The sequence below is a fragment of the Nannospalax galili genome, unplaced genomic scaffold (genome assembly GCF_000622305.1).
Source record: "Nannospalax galili isolate Female #2095 unplaced genomic scaffold, S.galili_v1.0 scaffold646, whole genome shotgun sequence".
Classification (NCBI taxonomy): Eukaryota; Metazoa; Chordata; class Mammalia; order Rodentia; family Spalacidae; genus Nannospalax; species Nannospalax galili.
Window position 1 is genome coordinate 1,273,382 of NW_008355279.1, and position 21,027 is coordinate 1,294,408.

At 41.1% G+C, this 21,027-nt stretch overlaps 1 pseudogene; it reads right to left on the minus strand.

The window, feature by feature from the left end:
• The window catches only part of LOC103749575, a 24,501-nt pseudogene extending 11,914 nt beyond the window's left edge, over positions 1-12,587 (minus strand).
• Positions 12,588-21,027: the final 8,440 nt, after the last annotated feature.

The following is a 21,027-nucleotide window of genomic DNA, read 5'->3' on the forward strand; positions in this document are numbered from 1 at the left end:
GTGGTCCAGTTCTTCAACTTTATCCTCCAGTGTTGATATTCTGTTTGTTTTCTGTTTCATTCATTCTGTGAGGCTTTCCCCTATTGTTTCAAGTTGGCTTATTGAGTTTTGCACTTCCTTCTTTATTTCTGCCTGAGTTTTCCTCAATGTTTCTATCTCTTTTGTGAATTCATTCAGAAGTTTATCTCTATCTTCTTTTAGCTCTTTGATTTGTTTGTTCGTGTGTTCTTTAAACTCCTTGAATTCCTTGATCATGTTTATGAGTGTTCTTTTAAATTCAGTGTCCTTGGTTATCTCTAGGGGGTTCTCCTTGTAGAACTCTTCTACAGAATTGGTGGGCTTTGGTAGGGACATAGTGTTTGGGGTATCCATTTTATTATTCTTTCGTTGTGATTTTGGCATGTGAATTTCTTTTATTTATTGTTCTGATGAGAATTAAGTTGAAATATGCTTCTGTTTGTATTATCTGGGTGCCTAGATCCTTTTTTTATTGGTTATGTAAATCTGGTTGGTACAGGGTTCAGGTTCTCTCAGGTTTATTTTGGAGGGAACTAATGGCTTCAGATCAGCTACTCAGGAGTACCCACAGAAGCCCAATTCAGGTTCCAGTCAGGTATACTCAGGCTTCCTTCACCACATGGAGGCAGGATCCAGGCTCTTTCAGGCAGTCCTGTGCATTGTCAACCCTATGCCAGAGGGAGGTCAGAGGGGGGCCAGAACTCAGCACTCTCTGGTGGTCTGCTGAGATCCCAGCCTTAGCCTACCAAAGCCAGATCTGTCCTGGGGCCTTGGGAAGGGCCTCACAAAATCCCAGGTAGGTGGATGATATGGCACAATTAGGGGAACCTCACCACCACGTGGAGGCAGGACCTGGGGGCTGTCAGGCTGTCCCCTGGGTTCTCAGGCCCTCTGGTAGTTGGAGGCCAGAGGGAGGCCAGAAACCGGCACTCTGGTGGTCTGCTGCACTCTGAGCAGCTACCCCCATGGAAATCCACCCTGTCAGGCTGTCTGCTAGTACCTCCATAAATAAATTCTTTATAAAAATAAAATATTAAAAAAAAAAGGTGGAAGCTGGGTGTGGTGGCACAAACCTTTTATCCCAGCACTCAGGAAGCAGAGGCAGGTGGAACTCTGTGAGTTCAAGGCCAACCTGGTCTACATAGTGAGTTCCAAGCTAGCTGGGGCTACAGGGAGACCCTGTCTCAAAAAGACAATAAATAAATAAATAAATAAATAAATAAGGTGGAGGATGACTGAGGAGGTTACCTGTTGTTGATCTCTGACTTCTACATGCCCCCCCACAATTAAAATGAAATAATAAAAAATCTTTTGAATAAATTGGTAGGGGCTCAGTTTATCACCCAATAATAGAGTACATGATTAGAATGCACAAGGCCTTGAGCTGGATTCTCAAGACGCCACCCTTCTCCCCTCAAAATAACATGTATACATATATTCCTTGAACTCACTTTGGAAATGAGAGGTGTTGTTTACATGTTCATCAACTATAAATTATTTTCTTTGCTTCCAAAGGTATTATGTGAATTTAATATTCTGTAAACATATCAATTTATTCAACAAAGAGTATTTTAAGAGCTTTCATTTTTTCTGGGGTGTGGAAGAACAATCTAGGTTCATCACTGACATGGAACCTATCTCTGTTCACCCACCATCCTCTGCCCTTTATGTTCAACCCAGAGTCCACAGTACCTGGCTGGGTTTCAGTAGTTCATTCTGACTCCTGTGGCCCTGGGAACCCTGCCCTATACCCAGATAAGCAGAGCTTTATGGATAACCAGTATGTGACCCTGGAGTGGAGCCTAAATTATGGTGACTCAGGATTGCTGACACACGTAGCTGAGAAATACTTAAGTTTCCAGAGGGCTCAGTACAAATTCCCTGCAGCTGTGGAGGTAAGAGCAGGAACCATGGAAGCCCAGCTGCCAGGGAGGACACCCACACACTTCCCAGTTCTGCTGTCAGCCATCTGCAGGCTGTGCTTTCATATTTTCAGAGAAGATGTGAATTCATTGACAGGCACAGAGAAGCAAAAATTGATGTTTACCTACCTAAAAGTAAAAACCGATTCATACAGTCGAAAAGAACTCCACCAATCACAGAGCCACTCAAATATCCAAAGGCACGACCCACAAATATTTCTGAAAGACTGCTGATATTCTGATTCACATTTTTTGCCAAATCTTGAAATGTTGGTCCCAGTATGGCAACAGTCATCCCCTGAAATGTGAAAAGATGAAGACTTTATTTACAAACAAGATAATGTATACTTATCTTGGGAGGAGTAGGTTACAAAGCAGAGAGTTATTTTAAGGCCTATAGTAATGATTATACTAATATTACAAGAGCCATAGACCCTGAGAGTTTCTCTTCATTTTAAAACTTTAAAACTGATTCTAGCTACTCCAACAGCTATCAAAGTGCCTGACAACAAATCCCAAGTTCATCACTCTTGAGTCCAGCCTTGGCAGCCAAAAGGAAAAAGAGGAGGAATTCAGTAGATGGATGGTTTTTGGAAGCCCTCATCAAGAAATTCCAATGGACTTTGATTTGGACATTTGAAATTTGCCATGTTCTGACTTTTTCTGGTTCCCTGTCTAGAACTTGTAATGCTAACTACTCTTGCCTTTACTTCTCCTTCACATCTCCTAGGCACCAGTCAATGACTTTCTTTTTTCCCTTATAGTTAAGAGTTATGCAATTGGGAGTCTTTTGGATAGACCCACTGAGAGGGTACCCCAATTGCTTTACCCTGGGTCCCTGTTCATCATGGAAGAAGCCAGAGTGGTCTGCATCCCAATTCCCTCTTCAGAGGATTGTGAGATAAGAATAGGAGGTAGAAATGGGCTAGGCAGTTAGGTTAAAAAGACTCCAAAGAAAAGTAGCTGGTTTCTTTCTCACAGTAAATAGCTCATCCCATGGGCTATACGATGTGCAAGTATGTACAAATAAGACAAAGTTCAAGCTGAATCAATCACAGCTCCTGCATATCACTTCCTTGTTCTGTTTATATTTTCTTCTCACACTGCTGGGTGTAGTAGTCTACTTTCATTGGCTCTGGGAGCTGCCCAACTCATGAATTATGTGTTTGCTCAAGTTCTTGCTAAATTAAACATTTTAGCATCAGATGTATGATTGGAACTAGACCTCCAGTGACCATAACAGTATGAAATAATCAATGACTTTAATTCACTAGACAGTATCCAATCAGAGGGCTCTGATATTTTCAAAAATATAAGGAGTCTGGAACTCTAGGAGTTTGGGAGTCCACTTTCTGAGACAGCTGCTAACTTTATTCACAAAAATTATGGGCCCAGAAACTGTGTATTCTATGAAAAATGAGTTACTCTCACTAAGATCACCATAGACCCAGAGTGGGCAGAATTGGGGAAACTTACTCAGAACATAGAACTTACTTAGCTCAAATTGTTCACTTGGGAGGGGCATCTGAAAAGCAAGGCTCCAAAGCACCACAAGATTAATGGGATGCATTATTTAATTGGCCCTCAGAAACATCTAAAATTGTAAATGAATCAAAGAACTCTTTATAATGATTACTTGCACAGGCCACAGGAAAAAAAGTATGTCTTTTCTACAAATAATAGTTTAAGTTTCCTAGGCAGGAAATTTCCATTGGTCAGAAAACAACTTGAGCCAGATACTATATAGGGTTCTTTGTTGGATTTTGCAATGCTGGGGATTGAACCCAAGACTTTAAACATGCCAAGAAAATGGTCTACCACTAAGCTACATACCCACACCCTGGACCTACATATACTTTAATACATTAATGAGTTTTGCATTATTTTACCTGGTACATGCCCAGACTTTTAAAATGAATGGTTTAATATCTGTTTCTGTTCATATGTTGATGTATCTCTGGATGTATCTGTGTAATATAAATGATAAGAGACTTTTTATATATTTATTTATTTAGGATTTTTTGGAGACAAGGTCTCCTTGTAGCCCCAGCTGGCCTGTAACTCACTTTGTAGACCAGGCTGGCCTCTATCTCACAGAGATCCACTTGCCTCTATCTTCTGAGTGCTGGGATTAAAGGCATGTGCCACCATACCTGACAGACCTTTTTTCCAAAGTTTTTGATTCATTTATTTTTATTTCATGTGTATGAGTGTTTTGCCTGCATGAGTATAAGTGCACCTGTGTTGTGCAGTGCCCATAGAGGCCACAAGAGGGTTTCAGATCCCCTGGAACTGGAATTACAGATAGTTGTTAGCCACCATGTTCTGGGACTTGAACCCAGGTCCACTCCAAGAGCAGTCAGTGCTCTTAACTGCGAAACCATCTCTCCAGCCCCTATGATAAAAGGCTTTTATTTAATAGTACTTTACAAGCCAGGTGTGGTGACACATGCCTTTAATCCCAGCACTTGGGAGGCAGAGGCAGGCAGATCTCTGTGTTCAAGGGCAGCCTCCTGGTCTACATAGTGAATTCCAGGCCAACTGGGAGACCCTGTTTCTAAAGGACCAAAAAAGAAAATTTAAAAAAAAGAATGAAAAGAAAAAAAAAAAAGAAAGAAAATGGTATTTTACAAATGAATCTTTCAAAATATTGAGTAGTCTGGTTAATAAGAATATTGTTAGCTTAATTAAAACAGGAATATCTTTTTTTAATTTAAAAAACTTTGTTTTTATTTTTATGCATATGAGTGTATTGTCTACATATGTGCAAGTGTACCCATACCCATGTCATGCAGTGCCTGTAGAGGACAGAAGAGGGTGTCAGATCCCCTGGAACTGAGAGTTATGGATGGCTGTTATCCATCATGTGGGTGCTGGGATTCAAACCCAGTCTTCTGCAAGAGCAGTCAGTGCTTTTAACTACTGAGGCATCTCTCTAACCCCATAAAACTGGCATATCTTTAAAGAACTTTCACCATTAAATATATACAGATTCACGTATTTTTCTACTTAGGGTTACTGTAAATTAAACTTACTTATAGCCTAAATTATTTTGAAATTTTATTTCAAAGAAAATGGCTTATGATGTCTAGCCACTTGATGTCTCATCTTAATAAGCATCCTAGGCATAATTGTTTATAGTGAATGAAACATGTCAGATAAGATTCTGTATAAAGGATGTTCCTTCTGTGCCAGAATATCTTGCCATTCATATCATCGAGAATGTATAGTTAGGGCTGAGAGATATCTGTACAAGCAATCTTAAGGGAGGGGATGGGCCAAGGGACCAGTGATAAAATCTTGCCTCTATAGTTTCTCATTGCAAAGACTAAAGATACTGGAAATGTTAATGAAGATGTCTGTGCCACACTGATAGGTTATCCTATGAAAGGCATATGCTTCTTCTAGAAGTTACGATTCATAGATTTAGTATCCTACATATGACTGGTGTGACATTAACAATGGCTTATTTCCTATTATTGGTGGAAACTAAGGTCATTAAAGATTAAAATTTTAATCATGAAAATAAGGTTACTAGAAATTATTTTTCTAGTAAAAGAAAAAACCTTTTATGCAACTGTACAAGGAAAATGTGTTTTTAGTATGGAAAGCAATAAAGTATGAAGATATTTTATCAGAGGAAAAATGGATACATGGAAGACTATTGTTCACTATGATATGTGATTTTATTTTGATCAAATATTTAAAATTTTTTATTTTTTTTGACAGGGTCTCCCTGTAGTCCCAGCTGGCCTGGAATTCGCTATGTAGACTACCCTAGCCATGATCTTTCAGAGATCTGTCTGCCTCTGCCTCCCAAGTGCTAGAACTAAAGGCATGCACCACAGGCAAATCTTTCATATTTTTAATGGATTTCTTCAAATTAAATTAGGTCTGTTCTGAGGGGGAGGAGCTGGGGGAAGAGAAAAAAAATAAATTAGGTCTGTTCTTAACCTTGAATTAATATTAATTTGGAGTTTTCCAGGTAGAAACTTGGAATATTTCAAAAAGATAATTCTCCTTATAAATAAAGAAATAGTAAATTAACTTGTTTGATAAATAACATGGAAAGCATGGTCAAATAAGTAATATTAAAATTTCTTTTAGTGAGCCAGGAGTGGTGGCTCACTCCTTTAATCCCAGGACTTGGGAGGCAGAGGCAGGTGGATCTCTGTGAGTTCAAAGCCAGCCTGGTCTACATAGTGAGTTCCAGGATAGCTGGGGCTGCAGGGAGAGACCCTGTCTCAAAAAGACCAAAAAAAAAAAAAAATTCTTTGAGCTATATTTTTATGGGTGTTTCAGAAATGGCATGAAATTCATGTAAATATAACAGTCCTAGTATAACACCATCAGTCATACATCTGCTTGTTAGTTTTAAATGTTGTATGCAAAAGCCTGCCACAGTGGCCCACATGTGTAAGCCTAAGTAATCAGGAGGCTGGGAAGGGAGGATCGATTAAGCCTAGGAGTTCTGGCCAACATGGACAGCAGAGTAAGGTCCAGTTCAATAAAGTAAACGTTGTATGCAACAGAAATAGCCAACTTGTCAAATGTTTCACTATTATAATGAATTTTCATCAGATTTCTAATCATGGCTATTTTAAGCTTTGTCATTGATGGCTGTTTACTGGGGTACTTTCCTTTATAGGTTTAGTGTAGAGGACAATTGTGGAAAGATTCTAAGGACAGAATTATGGTAATTTTAGGGACATTCCATTGGAATGACTAAAAATTCTCATAATTCTAGTGAAGAGACAAAGCGGCTTATAAATGTGAATAGATGTTAAACTCAATATCAATCACAGGAATTAACACAAAGGAATGACTTGGCAGATTTTCATGCTAAGTCAGCCAGTAGTGAAGCTGTTGAGCTATGTAACAATGGTGAGCCCCCAAGCCTGATCCAAGTCAAATTACTTGTCATAACCTAGTCAATAAACAGTTTTAGGCACTTGAAGTGGAAAAACAAAATTGGTATTTAGACTCCATTGCTAAAATCAGCACTGGGTTCAGGGAGAGCTTGATGGCTGCCTGGTGTTTGCTGAGTCTTTAAAACTTCTAATATCAAAAGCTCTGCACTCTATGCTTATCCCTGAATAAGACACCTATATCAAACTTCTTCCTCCTAAGGCTCAGGGATCATTGTAGAAGAGAGGGTGGAAGGATTCCAAGAGCCAAAGGGGGTGGATGACCACAAGGAAAGTTTTTCAAACAGCTGGTCAGTTAACTCATATAAACTCACAACAATGGTGACAGCATGCACAAGTCCCTTGCAAGTTCAAAACAGACAAAAATCCCAGCGTAGACATGGGGAAGTGGGTAAGAAACCACAACACAACCTAAGGAAATTTTGGTAACTGATGACTACTGGGAGAGGCACAGATAGTCTCTTTCAAAGATGGGACTCTTGGTAGATTAAGCAGGCTTCAGTGGATGGACCCACACTGGAGGACATTAGACTCTATAGGCCTTCTTATATACAGTACAGTACATCCAATTGGGCAATAAGGGAAGGTGCGGATAGGGGAAGCTATCTAAATACCATCAAGTTCCATTGTATGAAAATTGCAAAACTTCAATTCCAAAGGAAAAAAAAAGAAAGAAAAGAAAAGCTCTGTACTCCAAGACTCAGTGTGGAAAAGGTAAAATGATCCAAATGATAACAAAACATTGATGGGTAACTTCTAAAAAATTGCACAAATGACTTATAGCCATTTATCAAACTCATCACTTTGGTAGGATAATAAAAATCTCAAGTAATAGTGCAGCAACTCCTGAATGGTTGGAACACTTTCAGGTGGATTTCATTCACCTGCCACTTTCAGTGCTGATTTTCTAGGTGTAAGAAGCCTTCCTATATAGAAACGCTGACCCTGTAACAGTAGCTAGTTATTATAAAACACATTTTCCTCACGGGTCATTCCTGGAGAGACCTCCAGCAATTGTAGTACTTGTTTCACTGCACAGTTGTATAACAACTAAATAAGGGATCACAAACACAGTGGCATTAAGCCAAGCTCCTGAATTGACTGGATTGCTTCAGTCACAGGTATTTCCAGTTGATTGCAACTGGATCCATTCCTACTGGAGAGTAAAGACTGAGCCCTTGTGAAATAGTCACTGCAAGGCTGCACCCCTGTGACAGAGCCTCGAGAATCTTTCATTTGCATCAAGTCCCACATGACTCATAAAGTGGAGGCTTTAATGCATTACCCAAAGTCTATTTCAGTAGGTAAAAGAAGCCCTCATAACCACTAGCTGACAATGGCCTGAACTCTCATGATCTAGATTCTAAAGAGCTGGTCTTTTATAATCAGTCATTTATGTGACTACATCTGAGTCTGTTGCAAGAGTTCAGGTTTTGCTTTGCGGCAAAACAACAGAGGCCTCAGTCCTAGATCAACATCACTCAATACTCTTGAATGTCTACATCTTTTAGGTACCTTACAGTAAACCTGACCACAAATGTTTCTCCCAAGAAACAGAGAACATCTTAGGTGTGTAAACTCATGAATCAAGACTGCTCTGTCACTGTGAAAACTTTTCCCCACAATTACCTGCTGTTCTGATCCTTTCCTTTCAGGAAAATACCTGAACTGTGGAGGCTAGACCAAGAGCTAATACTGTAGCAAACAAAACAACTAGCCCAGGAACTGCTAGATTTTTAGGCTAATGGCCCCAAATCAGGAAACAATATCACTATAGCCAATGCTGCTCCATGTTATTCCAGCCACCTTAACCCCAAAGGAAAAGTAGAACATTCTCTTTGATCTGCTAGGCCATGGTAAGCAGGAATGTGAGGAAAGCATAATAATACAATTAATCTGCCCTTATGAATTGTGATACTATGTTTAGACCAAATCAGTCAACTGTGGTGGTTGGTGACAGAAAATGATTTTTAGTGCTTAAGGTTTCAGTCACTCAGAATTTGGGAGGCTGGTTAAAAAGAGGAGAAATAGTTAAATATAGCCCAAAGCTGTCTCTGTGTTTAGGGAACGGTAATCTACCTTAATATGTCAATAAACTGCCACTTGAGTTCATTCTTGGGACATGTAGCTGAACAGCCAAGCATACAGCCCCATCACAGGCTGCAATCTCCCCAGAAATAAGTTGTAACCAGTCAAGCTATTTCTGTAAAGCTATGTCTGGCAATAGATACTACCTGCCATGTTCCTGGGTGGAGCTCTCTGAACCTTTGCTGGTTTTCTTGCTGCTCAGTTTCTTGATTTTGGGGGGAAGGGGGCAAAAGTGCTAAAATTTAACCTTTCCTTTGAAAATAGGTGTTATAAAGAACTAAGAGTACTTACTAGTTGAGTTTTAGATGAAATTCCTTGGGCTCTTTAAGAAAAAATATTTCTAATTAATTTACATTTCAACAACAATTGAGTCTTAAACCAGGCATGGTGGGTGCATGCCTTTAATCCCAGCACTCAGGAGGCAGAGGCAGGCCGATCTCTAAAGCAGAATGTGCCCCAAGGGCCAAAGTGAGCAGAGTAGAGCCGGAGCACCGGTTTTTTTTAACACACTTGAAGCCTAGAACTTATAGCCCTGCCTCACCAAGCATCTGAGAAGATCTTTCTCAGATATTTCCCCTACCCCCCCTCCCAATCTAAAACAATTCAGGGTCAAAGTTTTTGAGATGCTAAGTGACCAGAAGCGACTCTGTTGAGGGAACGCTACCTCCCAACTCCCCCAGATTACAAATATCAAATAAGGGGAAATCTTCCATAACTTGCACAGGGATTGGCAAAAGTCACTTCTACCATTGCACTTGGCTCTAAGAAAAACATTTAAAGGTCTGCAAGGTTGATTTAAATAGGATTGAGGACAGAGTAAGCCCGTGTTCCTGGTTCTACCACCTAACCACCTTTCTGACCTAAAAAAAGTCACTTTCCTCTTGGGCCTATTTCCTGTTTGCAAAACCTAGTGACTGGCCGAATTCAGTCAGGCTGCCAGGAAATGGAAATGCAAAAAAAAAGTAGGTTTATTGTGCAATAATCTATAGTTTAGAGAGCAGTGGCTACAGACCCAGGCAATGCATGGAAATTTGCTCCAGCTGGAAAATATATTAGGACAATCGGTTTTGCCTGGACAATAACCCTCTGTGATTAGAATTGCACCCACGAGCTGGCTGATAATACGGAAGTGCCTAAGATCACACAAAAGTGCAGAGAGCGAAGGTGAGAGTCCAGCTGGGAAGGGCAGGTTCCCGGCCGGAGGCTTGCTCAAGCCCCAGCCTGGGAGGGTTGCAGCCTCAGCTCTCACCAGCCCAAGGAAGGCGGCGTACAGAACCACAGTGGTGAACCAGCGCAGCTTGCTCCTGGCCCGGCCGCTCCGTCGGGAGCCCTCCGCCTCCGACTCATTTTTCGCTGTGGTCTCGCCCTGGAGGAGACGCTGCCCAGCAGCCGCAGTCGGCGGCCCTCGGAACGCCACTTCCAACTCCAGCTCGGCGACTCCAGACACCTGGCCTTGCTGCGTGCCCGGCTCTTCAGCAGGGTCCCTGAAGCTCTGAGCTCCGGTCATTCCAGCCCCGAGGTTCCTCCTAGTGCCACCTCCCCCCAGGAATCTTCCTGAATCAGGTCACAGAACGCTGGACTTCAGAACACTCCTGTGTTGTGAGAGAAAGACATTCACGCCCCCATCTTGCACAAGCCTATACAGATCACGAGATGGAAAAGAAGGTTCCAGCCAACCCGGACAACGTCTGCAGTCGAAAGTAAAAGTGGTTACCTGGGAGACCGCAGGTAGCTCTCTGGCTGCTGCCTATCACCTAGCTAAACGTGCAGACGCCGGCTGACGGGCGCCCCATGGCGGAGAAATTTGGAAGTGCAGCCTCAGAACAGAAGCGTCAAGAGGTAAAATGTGGCGACCGAGGCCCTTACTCTCAGCATTTGGGGGGTTTAGGCAGGAGGATGACTAGTTGGAGGCCAACATGGGTTACACAGCAAGACCCTATCTACAAAATAAAGCGAAAAGATGCGAATCCTGATGGTTCCAGCCTCTCTGTAAGGCGGCTTTGCCTACTAAGCGCTAAGGGGCTGTGATCGCACCCATTAGAGTGCCTGGGGAGCCATCTGGTGAGCATCCTACCCCTGCCCTGGGAACTCCGGCAGGTCCAGGAGAAAAGTGACTCAAAGCCCAGCATATGCAGTGAACCAAGGTAAAGGATTTAACATAAAGCACAGAAAAACGGTTAATGCAACTAGCAAGCAGTGGCCATCACACAAACGGAGAGTAAAGGCAGCATTTCCTTCTCCCACGGCTGTGGAAATGGCAGCGATCAGTAGAATTCAGTAAGAAATGCAATGCATCCGATATATTAGCAAATAAGGACCTCAGAAAAATTTAAAGGACCACCACCAAATTCTGACCAGGAACAAAGATCTAAGTTCCGAATGCTAATGATAGTGTAAGTTCCAGACAAAACTGTATGGCAAGAGAAAAAAAAATGTTCTACCACTGAGCTATTCCTCCAGCCCCAAAACATTTTATTTTCAAGACCAACCTATGTTGATCTTGTCAACTCCCTTTAAAATCGCTCATTCGTGTATTGGGTCAACTGAACGATCTCTTGATTTTCTGGATTTAGTAAGACCTCAAAATGAGTTGACAATTTTATGACTGAAAAATGCTGTCCACCAAAATGGACAGTTGTTTGGAGATGAAGTCATTGTGAGAGACAGAATAAAACACATGATGAAAGACCTGTGTTGCAGGGTTGATCCGCGGCAGCTGCTTTAATCCACATCATGATGCCAGTTGTGGCATTTCAAATGTAGGAAGAACCATTGAAGGAACATCAGAAGACACAACTGTTATACATACAGCTTCATTAAGCCAACAGATTAATGAAATACAATTCTAGAAAAGAACAAGGGATGTGGGAAAAGTGAAACGATCAGATATTCAATTGCTTGGCATTCTTGCTGCTTCATAGCTGACTTTCTGTTTGCTGCTAGGGGTAACCTCAGCTCTCAAAATGTCTCAACAGTTCCAAGTATGAAGTATTTATGAACTTAAAAAAGAGATATGTGGAAACCTTGATGAAGAAATATGGGCCAAGAACAGCAAGATGGAAGTTTGTGCCCATTCTACAGGTCATGTGGGGAGCAGAAGGAGTTCAAAGGTCTTGAAGTCCTTAAACAATTTTCCAAAATGACTGCCTTTGTATCTCTGACATCTGATGTTTCCTGGGCTGTCATTTATCATCCATTCTACACATATTTGTTGAATCTGATGTATAAATACATTTTGTCATGTACCATCTCAGTTAATCCTTACAACAATGACAATACTGATTATTCCTTAGTTCTACTCACAGAAAAATTAAGGAATAAATAATACATAAGAACTTGTCCAACATTAGTCAGCAAGTTGGGGATGTAGAGTACATGAATAAGACCTAGTTTAGCATAGCTCAGCCTGGGGCAGCTTCAGTGGTAGAGTACATGAATAAGACCCTGGGTTCTATTTCAAGCACAATTATATACATGATTTAAAGCTGCAGTTTCAATCATGCACACTAGTCCTAATTCCTCCTGTGTTGTAAAGAATCTGAACAGGGCATTATATCACTGCTTTAATGCCACCAGGGAAAGGAAGGTCTCTTTTTAAAAAAATGACATTTACCTTTGGTGTGTGTGTGTGTGTGTGTGTGTGTGTGTGTGTGTGTACAAACAGGCTACAGGGCCACATGTACCATGTGGGTCCTAAGGATTGAACTCAGGTTTAGAGGTTTGGCACCAAGTGCCTTTACCTGCTAAGCCATCTTGACAGCCCAGAACATCTTATCTCTGTGTGACTCTAGCTTTGCTCTTTACTCAAGCCAACCATGTCCTCAAAGCATGATGTTTTTCTTCAACTCTAAAATGTCTTTTCCTTAATTACACTCATCCACTTAGGCTCCCAGACTACAAACCTTTGTGTCTTACAACCCAGCTTTCCAGTTTCATCCATTTGATTATTGACTTCCCAATTTACCTCATAAATGTCTCTTAATCAGCTTCCAACTTTCCATTTCCCTCTACCTTAGTTCTTGTTCTCATTTCTTGCCTAGATAACAAATACTTTTAGTTGATTTCTCAAGTGCATTTCTTGAAATTTTCAGCTAGCCTTTGGTATATCAAGGTGATGACAGATAGCAGGGCCTTAAAATTATAGTCAGGGTGAAGATGTGGGGAAAGAGGAGCCCTTATTCACTGTTGGTGGGGTGTAGATTGATGTAGCCACTATGGAAATCAGTGTGGAGGTTTCTTAAAAAACCTAAAAATAAGGGACTGAAGAGATAGCTCAGTGGTTAAGAGTACTTGCTGCTCTTACAGAGGCCCACGTTCAGTTCCCAGCACCTCCACAGCAGTTCACAACCTATAACTACAGTGCCAGAAGGTCTGATGTCCTCTTCTGGCCTCTGCAGGCACCAGGCACATACATGATGCACATAGATACCTGCAAGGAAAACACCCAAACACGTAAAAAATATTTTTTTAAAAAACTAAAAATAGGGCGACCATATGACCCAGCTATACCTCCCCTGAACACATACCCACAGGACTCTTTATCCTACCAGAGATGCTTGCACAGCCATATTTATAGCTGCTCTAGTCATAGCAACAAGGAAGTGGAATCAACCTGCATCTAGTTCATCAACAGATGAAAGACGAATGAAAATGTGGTACATCTACACAATGGAATTTTATTCAGTTATAAAGAAAAATGGAACTTTTGGGAAAATGGGTGGGATTGTGAATCATATTAAGTGAGGTAACTCAAGTTTATAAAGATGAATACTACATATTCGCTCTCATATAAAGATCTTAACTTCTAGTTTATATATGTGCATATATATGTGGGAGTGTGGGTAAAGGTCAGGAAGCTAGACAGAAGCCCATGAGAGGGGGAAAAGATGCTTTAAGAAGCAGGTAGGTGGGATAACAGAATGCACATGATATGAAAGTGGACCAGGGAACACCAGGGTGAAAGTATATAAATGAGAATGAGAAGCAGGAAGATGAGGGAGAGGGGTAAGCAGAGACACCAACCAAAACTATGTATATAAGCATACTATACAGCGGACCAGATACCATCAAGAATAATTAATGTTTTGGGTAACAAAATGCATAAGATCGTTGAAATGATGATATTGAAATAAGAAAACATTATTGGCTCCTTATAATGAATCCTTCTTTGTGCAGAGATACTGGGAAAGATGCAATAAAATAAATTCATGTAGAAATACACATATGAAAGACTAAATAAAGCAAAGAGAAAATTGAAAAAAACTCAGTATGTATGAAAATGTCATAAGAGAGAAAGCAGGACTACACTGGAATATGCATACCAGGAAAGGGAACATTGAGGGCCTCATGGGTTGTCTTGCCACACCTTGCCATGATGCCTCCTGTGACGGCTCTTCCTAGTGTCCTCAGGTCTCCAGGAATTGGTCTCCCCAGGGCCCAATACTTTGTCCAGTTTTTTGTTACCTTTGTGTTTTACTTTAAAAAAAAATGAAGCCATAACTGTTATATTCTGAGGTAGATATACCCAAGGGAGTTACAGGATACATGTTTAGAGAGAGCCATCGGGTCCCTTGGACCCCTTTCCAAGGCAGCTGATTCTCTTGAATTGTCCTGAGTGACCATGACCAATAGAACATCTTTTCTTAAGCTTCTGAGTTCCCAGTCTGTCCCTCAGAGCAAGTTTGTGTCCCCAGCTGTCACTTTAGAGGCTCCTGACAGTGTAGTCTTGGGAGCAGAACACAGGAAAAATGATGGGTAAGCATGGGGAGAGCACCTCCCCAGTACCTTTGCTTGTATTCACATGGACCACACAGATAAGGCCTGAAGCACAGCAGAGCCCCTACCTTGGTTGGTAGAGCAGCCTCTCAGAGCCTCCTAGACAAGGCCAGGTCTGCTCACCTCCCTGAGACTGCTCAAGTTCCCCCAAGGCTTTGCTGAGGTCCACCCTTCCTCTGTACCTGCCCTAGAGCCATTAGCTGTATAACCAGGTGTTCTGCCCTTCCACGGAAGTCTCTGATCACTTTTAGAGTCTCCCTGCTCAATGAAGTAATAAACTGAATCTGTGAAGTACTTGGGTTTTTTAAATTTTATTTTGTTTTTTAACTGGAGATAAAACCCAGGTTATTGCATATGAGAAACACTATCTCTGAGTTACACATCTGCCCTGGGTCCATTTTCCTCTACTGGTGAATCTCAGCCCTGGAAGGAAAACTTAGGGGAGAGGCTAGAGGGCTGAGCCCTACCCTGGCTTTACAGTACACATTGAAGAGGAACAGAAACACACCCATGCATTTAATGTTGCACCTTGTGTGTCTGAGATCATTTTCTTATGGCTGACTCTTGTACTTTTCTATACTGTACAATGCCTTCCTATTAACTACTTAGCTACACTGACAGAGAAGGTAAAGCTAGCCTGGTGAACACAAAGGGGCCAGAAGCAAATTCCACGGTCATCTGGTGAAATGTCTGTTACCCGTTGTATTGGTGCAAACAGTATATTGCACAGCTAAGAATGTCTTAACCCTTGCTTGAACTGTTTCCTGTAAGCACACTGTTTAAGGAATTTCCTGTAATGGCTTATAGATACATAGACATTTGTGTTGAAATCATGTAGGTTATAGTCTAAACTGACCAACGCTGTACCTGTTAAAGAAATGATATAGAAAGCTCTATAAAGGCCTATAGATTTCTGTAATCAAGGTCCCAGAACCTTGGAGCATTAGCTCACCTGGATCTACTAGCATAAGAGTGAGTTCTCAAGAAAAAAAAAAAAGAAAGAAAAAGAGAAAAAAATGTCATAAGGAAATCTGTTGCTTTGTATGCTAATTTAGCAATAATAAGAGTCAGGCACTCAAAGGAGAGGTAGTACTTTGAAGTATTTTCTATTTAGTATAAATAATACATGTAAATTGACTACAAGATTCATGCTCTGGTAGTATAACTAAACACGGTGGATTTACATCTTACTGAGTTCAAAGCCAAATTAGACACAGCCAAGACATGAAAAAATGGAAAAAGACTTATTACCTGCAGCAGGCTAGAGGAGTTCAGAAATTATTTCCAAAGCAATACCCTCTTGGAACAAAGAAAGTTTGAGGAGTTTATTCAGGGAGCATTCATTTAGGCATGCTCATTCCTAGGTATGCTTGATTAAGAAGTACATTCCTGAGCATGCTCAGTTTAAGGTCATGGGGCAAATGTTTACCTCTAGTCATACTCAGTTTGTACCATAAGGTTTTAGCTGAAAGGTGCGTTAATCCAGAAATTTGCCCCTAAGGGTGCCTGCCTCACTTAGTGCATAAAAGTAGAATCTAGAGGACTTAGAAATGCACAGAAGGCAGGAAATAATTCCTTGTGGGAGACTTGTAGAACTTGTGACTGGTACTTCATCTAGTTCTTTGAAGGATGTTTTGCCATAGGCAAATTGTGAGCACTAAAGTATACAGAAATCTGAGGACATGAAATATTTGTAAGTCAGATGATATTAAATGCTGGGAAACCCATGCCTGCAAAAGAGATGCAGTACCTAAATGCATAGGAAACTAACACTATTATTATAATTGTATGAAAAAATTACACAAAATGATTAGCTTAACAATTTTGCTGAGTTCCATGAAGGAAAATGCAGAGGCTGTGATTTAGGGGAAACTGTTTTAGTTTCAAGTGTTTGGGAAGACAGCATAGAGAGAAGTTCAACGTTGCAAAATAAAAGGCAGCTAAAATAGAATTGAAGGGGACAGGGAGGTTAGGTCCACATTGTAAAGAGCTTTGAATGCCATACTGAGTGTGAACTTCAGCAGCTCACGTCTGTTAACACACATTTAATAAACCAAAACTGTATTCTAGAAACATCAGCCGTCACAATAATTCCTTTGTCACCTTGAATTGAGCTCATCTTTCTCTAACTTCTCCCATTCCTGTGGCACCCCATACTGCCACCCCAATCTACCCCGTCACCTGTGGGAGGACCTTGAGATCCTCTCTTGATGTTGCCTTCTTTTTCTTCTCGATGAATCACCAAGTTCTGTCAATATTTGTTCTATAGTTGTTTCTAAACTAGGCTTCCTTTCTGTCAAAGGCTAATTTATAACTAGGTAGCTTTTATTTGAGGTTCTGTAATTGGGCAACTGCCGGTCCTTGTAAGACAGTGGTGCTTGGACGCACTGAGCAGAAGCAGTCGCTTTAATATGTAGTAAATGGCTGAAAATAGCAGAAATAGAAGGGCAGGTTGATCCTTTAAATCACTCTTGTTAGACAGTTAATAAAGAAACTTCTGAGAAATGCGCAAGGTGTCAGACAGGGAGTAGTCAGTGTGGTTCTGATCATGGTGACCACAGCCTAGGCCTGGGGCCCACGGAATGGCCTGAGGCTGAGATGCAGGGCCTAGTTCTCGGAGGAACTGAACGGACTTGTACTCCGCTCAAGCCCCAGGAAAGCAGCTTCTAGACCCGTCCTGCCTCCCAGCCGCTCCCCTACTCTTCCCACCCATCTCGTCTTGCCTTGGCATTCTTCCTGCCTGTGCGTAGCAGAAGTGATGTAAGGGAAGTCCCTACAGCGGTGGTGGTGCGGTGTGAAGAAGAGAACTGAGTTTGTAAACCCCAGCGCGAGGCTGTGCCCAGCAGAAGCCTTTGCGGGGGTCGCATAAGTTGAACCCCCAGTGAAGGCACCGCACCGTATTAGACAGGGTGGCAAGCCCACTTCACCTCTCTGAGAGGATCCTAGGGAACCGTCCATCTCTCTGCAGAGGACTGATAGCAGAACAAGGGCCTTAGCCTCACTTATGTATCCAGAGGGAATTCCTGGCCGCCAAGTCGGCAGTACCTCTGAAAAGCCTGGACTTCACATTTGGTTCTTAGACTGGGGATGGGGGAAGGAACCAGGGAGATCTCTCTGATGTTGCTTTCTTTTAACAACTAGAGCCATTGATTGCACGGCTGGTCTCTGCTCTCCTGTTGTAAAAGCGCTCAGAATCACCAAGAAACAGTAATCACTGTCTGGGCAACAACCAGAAATTTCATCTGAGGAAGTCACTCATTAATTCTAATCATTTATCAAAGGATAGCCCACCCCAGTTTTACCACATTAATGTAAAATAGCCTTTCACCCCTGACTCCTAGGCAATCAAGCCCCCTTCTCACCTTTACTTTGGTTTCCCAGGTACTTCAGACCAAGAAGAGGAGCCTGGATGATAAGTAGCACAGGGATCTCTCTGTTCCTGGACAGACTATGCCTCACTGCAAATTAAATCTGTGGGCTGGGGACATGGCTCAGTGATTAAAGCACTTGTTGCTTAAGTGTGAAGACCAGAGTTCAGACCCCCAGAATCCACATAAATAGTGGATGGGTATAAGCAGTCCACCTATAATTCCAGTGTACTCTAAAGGTAGAGACAAGGGATCTCTGGAGCAAACTGGCTAGCCATACTAGCAGTATCAGAGCACTCTGGGTCATTTGAGAGACCCTGCCTCAATGAATAAGGTGAAAAGCAATCAAGGAAGGGACCGGAGAGATGGTTCAGCAGTTAAGAACACTTGATGTTCTTCCAGAGGATCTGGGTTCAATTCTCAGCATCCCCATGGTGGCTAACAACTGTCCCTAACTCCAGTTCCAGTGGATCTGATACCCTCTTCTGGCCTCTGTGGGGCATTGCATACACGTGGTACACTTACATACATGCAGGCAAAACACTCATACATAAATTAAAAAAAATAAAATTTTAAAAAAGAAAAACAATTAAGGAAGACTCCCTACATCAACCTCTGGCCTCCACAGACATGTGCACACATGTGCTCATGCACACACATATGTGGCTGCACAAATGAGAACATGTATATGCATAAGCATATACACAATATACACAAATACATGGGAAAAATTTTAAAAAGTTTTGTCAAATGTTTACAGTGCTTATGATGTATTACTACTCAAAACTAGTGAAAACCGAATCTAGAAATAATAAAACCCAGATCCAACCTCTGAAGTAAGCTAAAGGTCTAAAAAGACTTTGTATATAATCTGTAGCTCTACAATCAGTGTTGTAACCTGTAAAAGTGTCTAAAGTGAGAACATGGTATCTCCAAAATCTATCCCAACATACTAGAAAGAAGATCAACATGTAAAAATAATATTTAGGGGGCTAGAGAGATGGCTCAGCAGTTAAGACCACTGGCTGCTCTTGCAGAGGACCCAGGTTTGAATCTTAGTACCCACATGGCAGCTAACAACCATCCATAACTCCAGTTCCAGGGTATCTGATGCCTTCCTCTGACCACCACATATATTGCACAACACAGATGTACTTACATGCATGTAGGCAATACACTCATACACAATAGTAATAATAATAATGATAATAATAATATTGAGAATGCCATGGTACACTATATACTTGTATGAAAGTATTCTCATGACACCCAGTGCTATATGCAATAAATATATGCTGAAGAAAAAAGAAAAAAAATAATGAATTAGGACTCTTCATTATCCCTCTTAATACAGTGAATTGTGGTTTTGATGAATCTGATACAATTGTGAGGTTCTACATTATTTTGTGTGTGTAGAAGACTGATGATTAACATCACCACAATGTTGAGAAATTACTTGTTGTAAGAGGCATCATAATTTTAGAAGAGTTAAAAGAATGTAGTAAAAGGTATATCTTAGAATTGATGAAATGCAGCTTTAAAAAGCACACTCTGATACAAACATTTGAAATTTGCCCTGTTCTGACTTTTTTCTGGTTCTCCACCTAGAACTTGTAATGCTAACTACTCTTGCCTTTACTTCTCCTTTACGTCTCTTAGGCACCAAAGACTTTCTTTTCTCCCTACAGTTAAGAGTTATGCAATTTGGGAGAATTTTAGATAGAACCACTGAAGGGGTACCCCAATTGCCTCACCCTGCATCCCTGTTCAGCATGGAAGAAGCCAGAGCAGTCTGCATCCCTATTCCCTATCAGCAATTTGGGTAACCTCTTCAGGGGATGGCATGATAAGAATAGGATGTAGGACTTGACTAGGCAGTTAGGGTAAAAAGACCCCAAAGAAAAGTAGCCAGTTTCTTGGCCAAAAATAAAAATGACCTTGGGCCTCTTAGAAACATACTCTGTTCCAAAGGGCAAAAATGTCAAAAGTATTTTGGAGCTCTTATCTAATCTCTGAAAGATTTTAGGGTTTCCTCTTCAGAGGGGGGAATGTTAGAGTAGCAAAAAGCCCCATAAGAAAAAATAAGGAGTAAGAGTACACGAAGTTGCTCAGGAAAAAGTGATAGGGAGATACGGGAGGAGTTGGAGGGGATGGAGTGGGCATGGATTTGATCAAAACACCTTATATGCATGTATAAAATTCTCAATTTTTTTCAATAACAAAACATTAAACATACTAAATTAGTCCATATTTGCATTTACTAGCAGTATATTCTTAAACCTATTTATTATTTTTGTTTCATTTCTCATTAATTTGGGGAGGATATCTTGCAGGAAACCATCTCATTTTTTTTTCCTAGACTCACAGATCAGTAGACAAGTTCAACAAAGGGAGGCAGAGATAATGTTGTGAAGGTAGTCTCCTGAACCCTGCCATGTGTTCTCTTTATGGAAAAAAATCAATCAAATGAATCATTAGCATTCTTTGGTCCAACCTGCAGATAAAATAAGCAATGAGTAAAAACTGTCTGCTCCAAGGACGCACTCTCATGAAACCACACTCTCTAGCTTCTTAGGCAGAATATGGAAAGCTGGTCATGTACTCAGTAAATCCAACCCATTTCTCTGGGTTTTCTGTATCAGAATACTACCCAACTTCTCAAAAATAAATGCCTGAACACTCAGAAGACTAGGTATGAGGATTGCAAATTGGAGGCAGCCTGAGCTACATAGTGAAAAAAAAAAAAAAAAAAAAAAAAAAAATGAAGGAACATGGAAATATGCTAGAGTGTTAGAATGTAGGGTCTATTTTATTTTACTATTTTATTTTATTTTGTTTTGTTTTTAATTTTCTGTATATGAGTGTATTGCCTGCATGTACATAAGTGCACCCATGTTGTGCAATGCCCGCAGAGGTCAGCAGAGGGCA